The following is a 7681-nucleotide window of genomic DNA, read 5'->3' as shown; positions in this document are numbered from 1 at the left end:
ACAAATAATTTAATGCTAAATATACACAAACAAAACCTATTTTTCATACACTCATGTAGCATAGGGGTTTAAGTTATTTGCTAGAACTTCAGAAAGAGAGAATATTAATAGAAAAAGGGGGAGGGACAGCAAGCAAAACAGAACTTCAAAATGGAAAATGTTTCAACAACTTTAAAAAGCAGATATTTCCCAAGTGAATATATTCCATTTGAAATATTATACAAGCCAAAATTCAAGCAAATGGTTTTCAAATTTAAGTAAAAAAAGTTGGAAACAAATATAAATGTTTATTTTACCCTTCAGTCAGGCTACTATAAAAGTTTACAATGATTCTTTTTGTAAGTGTTGTAGGAAGAATGAGCTGTAGATTTGAAAAATTTTATACATACATACACATACATATACACATATATGTATATAAATTCTACACATATATACATACATAAATATAGCTTTCAAAATAATATTTTAAATACTTATCTCTTTTACAGGAAGGATAGGAGAAAAAATATGAACTAGAACACTAATGATAAACTATTTCTTTGAATTATTTTTAAAAAATTAAAATCTGAACTATCACAATACCTACAGCAAAGATTTCCAGAGTAAGATCTACTTTTCAAAACCATCTCTTCTACTTTGTGAAATGCATAACTATGAACTACATTCTTTTAAAGTGTGCTGCTCAATTTTGTTATCCCATATAGTTGAACACATTTGGAAATATTAAGTCCTTTATGTTACAAGCTGCCTCTTTATTGGGTTTGTTCATGTGCTGTTTTTAGCAAGTACTTATGGAGTGTGAACTATATGTAAGCAGCTTGGCTTTTGGAAAGAAATACAGCATTATCTCTGAATGGGGGAGGTTTTTAATAGCTGGAGGACAACAAATTACAGAATGGGGAAGATTAAGTTCCCACAGACATGAGACCCATTACAGGATATACCACACAGATACTAAATGCTTTGACCATTTCAGAAATGAGATGGAGTGGGGAGAGTAAGTACACAAAATGAGGACTGAGGGGCAGGAAATGTCTGAGTATTTAAGTTAAGCAGAATTCTGAACTAGTTAATACAATTATACACTTGCATGATGATTTAGTGAGAAAGAATACACTGGTCTTACTGAACTAAATACTGCACATTAAGAAACTAAGGTAAATAAAATTAGAATATATGAGAGCTAAATACTTGTAAGCACTAGATGATATACTTTATCTAGTATGATACTGTCAAGAATAATAGAGATGACTAATGGGAGGTGAGAGTGGAGCTAAAAGAATATAGGAAAGGCTGTCCTCCATATCTAATATGTACTTGTATGAAAATGTCTTCACACAACCCAACACCATGGACAATGCATGTAATAATTATTAAGTTAAGTAAATAAATGAGGCAAGGAAATATTTTAGTGGGTAAGGTAACAAGCAGAGGAACACAAATCTGAATCCCCATTACCAACAATAACAGTGCCTGCACATGTAATTTCAATACTGTGAGGGCCTGAGACAGGAAGATGATTGAGATTTCCCAACTACTAGCCTACCTCCAGGTTACTTGAGAAAAACTCTTCCAAGAGAATAAAGCAAGGGGATGATAGAGCAGGATAGCCAACATCCTTTTTTGGCTTCCACATTCACATGTGCCGGCAAGCACACCTGCATCTGCACATGTGTACACTTGCATACATCACACACAGCTACCCTTCACACCAATTAATAAATTAACTTGGATAACATCAAATAATTTGAGTCAGGCAACTGATAATTTAAAGTCTTTTAAAAAGATAAACCTGGATGTGTTTTTACCAAGTGAACAAGAGGAGAGAATTGAAGACCAGTACTCTGGCCTGTAGGCAAGAAGACAGACCCAAACAATTGATGATGTTATATGTCAGGTCTTAAAATTTCCTCCCAAGGCCCATGCTTTGGAGATACAGTCATCAGTTAAGTGCTACTGAGATGCTTTGGAAACTTAAAAAGGTAGGAACTACTTTGAGGTCTTTATAACACTGGGGATATGCACTTGATGAGGTATGTGGCATTCTGAGACTTTTTATTTTTATTTCACTTTATGGCCCTGAGATATTGAGTAATTTTGTTATGTCATACCCTCCTTCCATAAGAGGTACTTTGTCATGGCCCTAAAATTAGGTGGACCAACTAACTGATCATGGACCTCTTAAGCTGTCAGCCAAAAATAAATCTCTTATCTTTACAAATTAATTTTGCTAAATGTCATGATCATAGAAACTTGACTTATATAGATAGAAATGGAAATTGCATTCTTAGGATTATTTTGTTACTAGATTGGGAGAATATTACAGAGTTACTCCAGCAAAACCATTAGATTCCAAATGAGACTATAGACTTTTTATAAATAGTCTAGAAGAACATTTCTTCTCATGAATGACTTTAATCATTGAATTGACCTATTGGAATACTAGCTAAACTGGATCAATTGCATAATCACACTTACTCCTACTTTAGGATTCAGAATGAAAAATTATTTGCTTATTAATGGCAAGGAAGCATAACAAATGACTGGAGCAGTGGAGTTAGCTTTCTAGGTACTTGTAGGTTTGAATGCTAATTTTGAAAATGTGTGGTTTAGGATTCAGTTCTTTGCTTCTGCAATCATCATTTCCCTCCTACAACTATGCAATTTTACCCATATCATTCATATCTTACAAAATCATTAAATAAAGAAAACAAAAACCTCTACTATCCAACCATACTTTTTTTAAATGGCTCAATAACCATTCTTGAGGACTTAGAGCTAAACCCTCAGAACTAATCAGAACTGATCATTTTTGAAACATTTTAAAATCAGTCTTGCCTACTCAAATACAGAAAGCTGAGCCTTATTACTTTGGGGTTCCTTGAAGTACTAAATATGTTACTTTAAGTATAATACATAATACAGATTGGTTCTGAGGGGGAAAATGATAAAAGTTCAAACCTATATAAATTAAGTTGAAAGTATGAAGATTGAGCAGAACTCTAAATGGGAAAACTCCATCCAATACCTCCCCTCAGAACTCAGGGAACCCCAATGGAAGAGGAGGTGGGAAGCATGTAAGAGACAGAAGGGATAGAGAACAAGTCCCTCTAAATCTAAATATGAACAAAGCTCATATGAACTCATAGAGTCTGAAGTAGCCATACACATGGCCTGCACAGGTCTGCACCAGGTCCTCTGTGTATGTATTACAGCTTTCAGTTTAGTATTCTTATGGGACTTCTGAGTGTGGGAATGAGTGGGTCTTTGATTCTTGTGCCTTCTCTTGGAGTTCTTTTCTTTCTGTTGGTTTGCCTTGTCCAATTTCGATGTGATACTTTTTGTTCTAGCTCATATTTTATTTTGTTATGTTTTGCTGTTATTTCTTAGAAGCCTGTTCTTTTCTAATAAGAGACAGAAAGGATGCAGATCCAGATGGGAGGGGATGTGGGGAAGAACTGGGAGGAGTAGAGGGAGGGCAAACTATAATCAGGATATATTTATGAGAAAAGAAAACAATTTCAACAAAAAGAAAAATATAAAGGTAAAAAGTGAATAAACAAAGTATGACCCTTGTGACAGAAAAAGAAGCCTCTGAACACAATCTAAACTTCAAATGTATATAATATCGTATATCATAATAATATGATAATATGAATTATGGAATTTTATTCAAGTAAGGATTGATTTTTTAACAAAAATGTGTTTTTCTAGGGCTTTTTGTGTTACTCAAATTACTTTTGCCCTATTTGGAAGTTACATTTAGCATGATTATATAAAATATTACTAGTTCTCATATTATTAAAAAACTAATTTACATTTGATAATGGATATTTATTATATGTTTTTGTAATATTTAGTATTTGAAAAAAATATTGGAGACATTCAAGTACTTTGGTAGACCTTGAAGGGCTGGGTCTAGACAGTCCTCCAAAAAGCCAGTATGTTCTTGAAAATCAGTTTTTGCTGCTACTCTATGGTCTTGCTATTGATATTATTTAGTTATATGCGAAGAATGAGAGCAATATCTTCTATTTTAGAATTTGTCATGGTCAAATAGTTTTCCATCTAAGATCTTCAAAGGTGTAGATTATATTCTCAAGTAAGGATTTAATACTAACAAATTCAGTGTGACCAAATTGTTCAAAATATATATAAGAAAACACTAGCAAACATGCATGACTATTCTCAACATTCTGACCTTTTCTTTCATTTTTAAAAACATATTTTAATAGATTCTTTGGAATTTCACATCATGCACCCAAGTCCCACTCATTTCCCAGTCCCTCCACGTCAGTCTTCCACCTTTTCCAGTGTCCCTCTGCAAAAGAAAAGTTTTAGAAAAGTTCTTTTAAAGCACACAGACAAAGCAACAACAAAACCCACTCTGCTCTTCCATCTTTTCCACCTGTCCACCTCTTCGTCTTGATGTCATTGGTAGCTACAGTGTGTCATGCAGTATACTCTTGTTCAGGTTCAAGGCCTCTGGCTTCTGGTATACCATCAATACTTGACCCTCACCAAATCTCCTCTCTTATGTCCTGCTGTTGTACTGAGTCTGTGGCTATGTTTCCACAGGAATGGTCCCTTTACATGTTCTAGCAGGTCATAGATGACATAGATGTTGGGGTAGGCCAACTCAAGGCCCTAGATGTGGGCCTGGGTGGTAGCTGTTGCTCAGTGAGTGCTTCTGCTGGGACTGGCTCCTCAGATGAGAGGTGGAACCAGCTCTTCTGTGCCTTTGGTGAGGGGTGGGACCAGCTTTCCCATGAGGGGCAAGGCCAAACCTCCCAGGGCCATGGAAGGGAAGGGCTGGCTTTGCATGGCCCTCAGATTTCAACATACATGATTCGCATGGCACCCATTGGTAACATAGGTTGTGGATATCAACATAGACCCCAGCTATAGCAAGACAAGGTCCTCAGCAGCAGCTTTGGCCCAGATGTCACCATGGTACCATGACAACACCTTGACTTTTCCTAAGTTGTATATTCCCATATTATGGAGCCTGGAGTAGTTTTTAAAACAAAAGAAAGGTTTGACAAGACAATATTATCAAATTATTGGCCTCTCCATTGTAAATAGCAGGCAAATTTCTAGCATTTGGTTGCAGAGAAGCCTGGTGAATATGATGAACCTAATGACTATTCAAGGTTTTCTAAGCTAAGATCAGACAAAATTCATAACATATTTAAGGTGATTGATAAAACTTCGCATTGAATAATTTGTTATGAAAGTGATAGCCAAATAAATTCCATTTTTTACCATAAATAAAGATTCTAATTTGTGAATAATTATCTTATATAGTTCATGGGTTCCAAATAGTTAATTTTGTTTTTGGATGATTCCTAGTTTTAAAAACACATTCACCAATGTTTATTAATAATTTTATAATTTATTGATATTATCTTATATCTCATATTCAAATAAAATTTTATCTAAGGATCATTATCTTTCTAAGGCAACTGTTAAATGCAGATATGGAGACATGGAACTGGCTACAAGTAGAAAACTGTAGCATACTGAAATATATGAAGGGTAAAGATGAACAAAACAAAAATTACTCATTGATTTATCTGGGCCCTATAGTTAAATCATGAGAAATAACTGTAAGTATATTATCTTATATAATGTCAATTTAGCATAAAAATTTGAAAAAGTAATAGAATGAAATTTCTACTAAAGACCATTAACATATACTTTATTTCACTGCAGTGAGAAAAGGGGTAGTGGAGTAAAATCCACTTTGATTTGCTTATATTATTTTATATAATTTATCTACTTAGAGTATATTAGGCATAATTGGGCAAATATCACTTTTGCACTTCCTGTTTCATTGTGTCCTGATCCAGAAGTATGACAAATATATTTAATACATTATACTTGAAGCTACAATCTCTCAATGATTATAAGCTATATGAGATTATTATTGCTTTGTAGAATTTAATCTACTCAGTGATTAAAATTTTACTATAAAGTAGAGCCAACATAAAGTTAAATCACACTAAATTTATTTGAAATACACAAATCCAAGCATTAGCCAAACACAGTACTACTCTTTGTAATTAAATGTAACATCTTTAACAAGGGAAGTCTGAAGTTTGTCACATTTCCCAGCTCTTTCTCGGATGCTGGCTTTCCTTTGACTTACACACTGCATTTGCTTTTGTTCTGTTATCTACCACTATCTCTGCATAGAAGATCGTGAAACCAGACGACAGATTTAAGATACATTTCAAGTATACTTACTGCATACCAAATTAGCATCAAGTTTTTTAAAGTTTCCAGGTGCCTTAGCCAGGCAAGCATCTAAAGTCATTTCCTCTTAAGACCTTCGTTGAATGTTCTCACCTACTTCCTGTACACTCCCCACAACTGAAAAAATAATAGACACATACATATGTATCACCATGTCACAAAAGGCACTCTATTTTGAAATAAGTTATAAAATGCCTTTCTACAATTCAACAAATTATTTTGAAAAGCAGCATGAATTTCTATATCTCATATTTTTTGGTCAGTCCAAATTTTAGACCAAATACATGCTTGACTTGCCTAAGTGTGTGTATATATTCACAGGTATTCATATACATTTGCTAATTATCACACAAACAAACAAACACATTAAAAGTACTTGAGTAGTAAAACCATTAACAACTACTCATGTTACCAGTCACCTAGAAAATACAGACTTATGAATCAGTCCTGAAACTAGACTATGTGAACTTTATAGTTTCTCATTCTATGATCCATTCTTCCTTGATAAAGACCAACGTAAAGATGAAATAGCCTCTTCCATCTATCCATTCTATACTTTTAACATCCTATCCTTTTATTATAACATATAAAAACTGACTCATCATTATGTAATTGTTTGGGTGTTTTGGTTGTTATTGTTATTTTATTTGTTTATTTATTTATTAAAGATTTCTGCCTCCTCCCCGCCACCACCTCCCATTTCCCTCCCCCTCCCCCAATCAACTCCCCCTCCCTCAGCAGCCCAAAGAGTAGTCAGGGTTCCCTGTCCTGTGGGAAGTCCAAGGACCTCCCACCTCCTTCCAGATCTAGTAAGGTGAGCATCCAAACAGCCTAGGCTCCCACAAATCCAGTACGTGCAGTAGGATCAAAACCCAGTGCCATTGTTCTTGACTTCTCAGCAGCCCTCATTGTCCGCTATGTTCAGTGAGTCCGGTTTTATCCCATGCTTTTTCAGACCCAATTCAGCTGGCCTTGGTGAGTTCCCGATAGAATATCCCCATTGTCTCAGTGTGTGGGTGCACCCCTCGCGATCCTGAGTTCCTTGTTATTGTTATTTTTAAAGTAAGCCTCATGACATAGGCTTGCTTGTACTATATCTTTCTTTAAAGCCTTTTGGGGAAGAATACCATTATTTACAAGTCATCTAAAATAATAGCAACTTTAACTTTGTATGTATGTGTCTGTGTGTGTGCAAATGCTCATACATAGCTGAGTGTGGAAGATAAAGGATAACCCCAGGTAGCAGATGCCATCCATCTTTTTGCTTGAGGCAAGGTCTCCCAGGGATTGCAACTTTGCTTTCTAGTTCAGGAATGCTGCCCTGTGATCTTCTAAATTAGAGGAATGTTTGACTATTCCAGGGGTTCTGTAGACTACAAACTCAGATCTTCATATTTGCAAGACTTATGCTTTGCCTATT

Source organism: Chionomys nivalis, chromosome X (assembly GCF_950005125.1).
Source record: "Chionomys nivalis chromosome X, mChiNiv1.1, whole genome shotgun sequence".
Taxonomy (NCBI): domain Eukaryota; kingdom Metazoa; phylum Chordata; class Mammalia; order Rodentia; family Cricetidae; genus Chionomys; species Chionomys nivalis.
The sequence above is the reverse complement of the archived record's forward strand: the minus strand, read 5'-3'. Positions refer to the sequence as shown.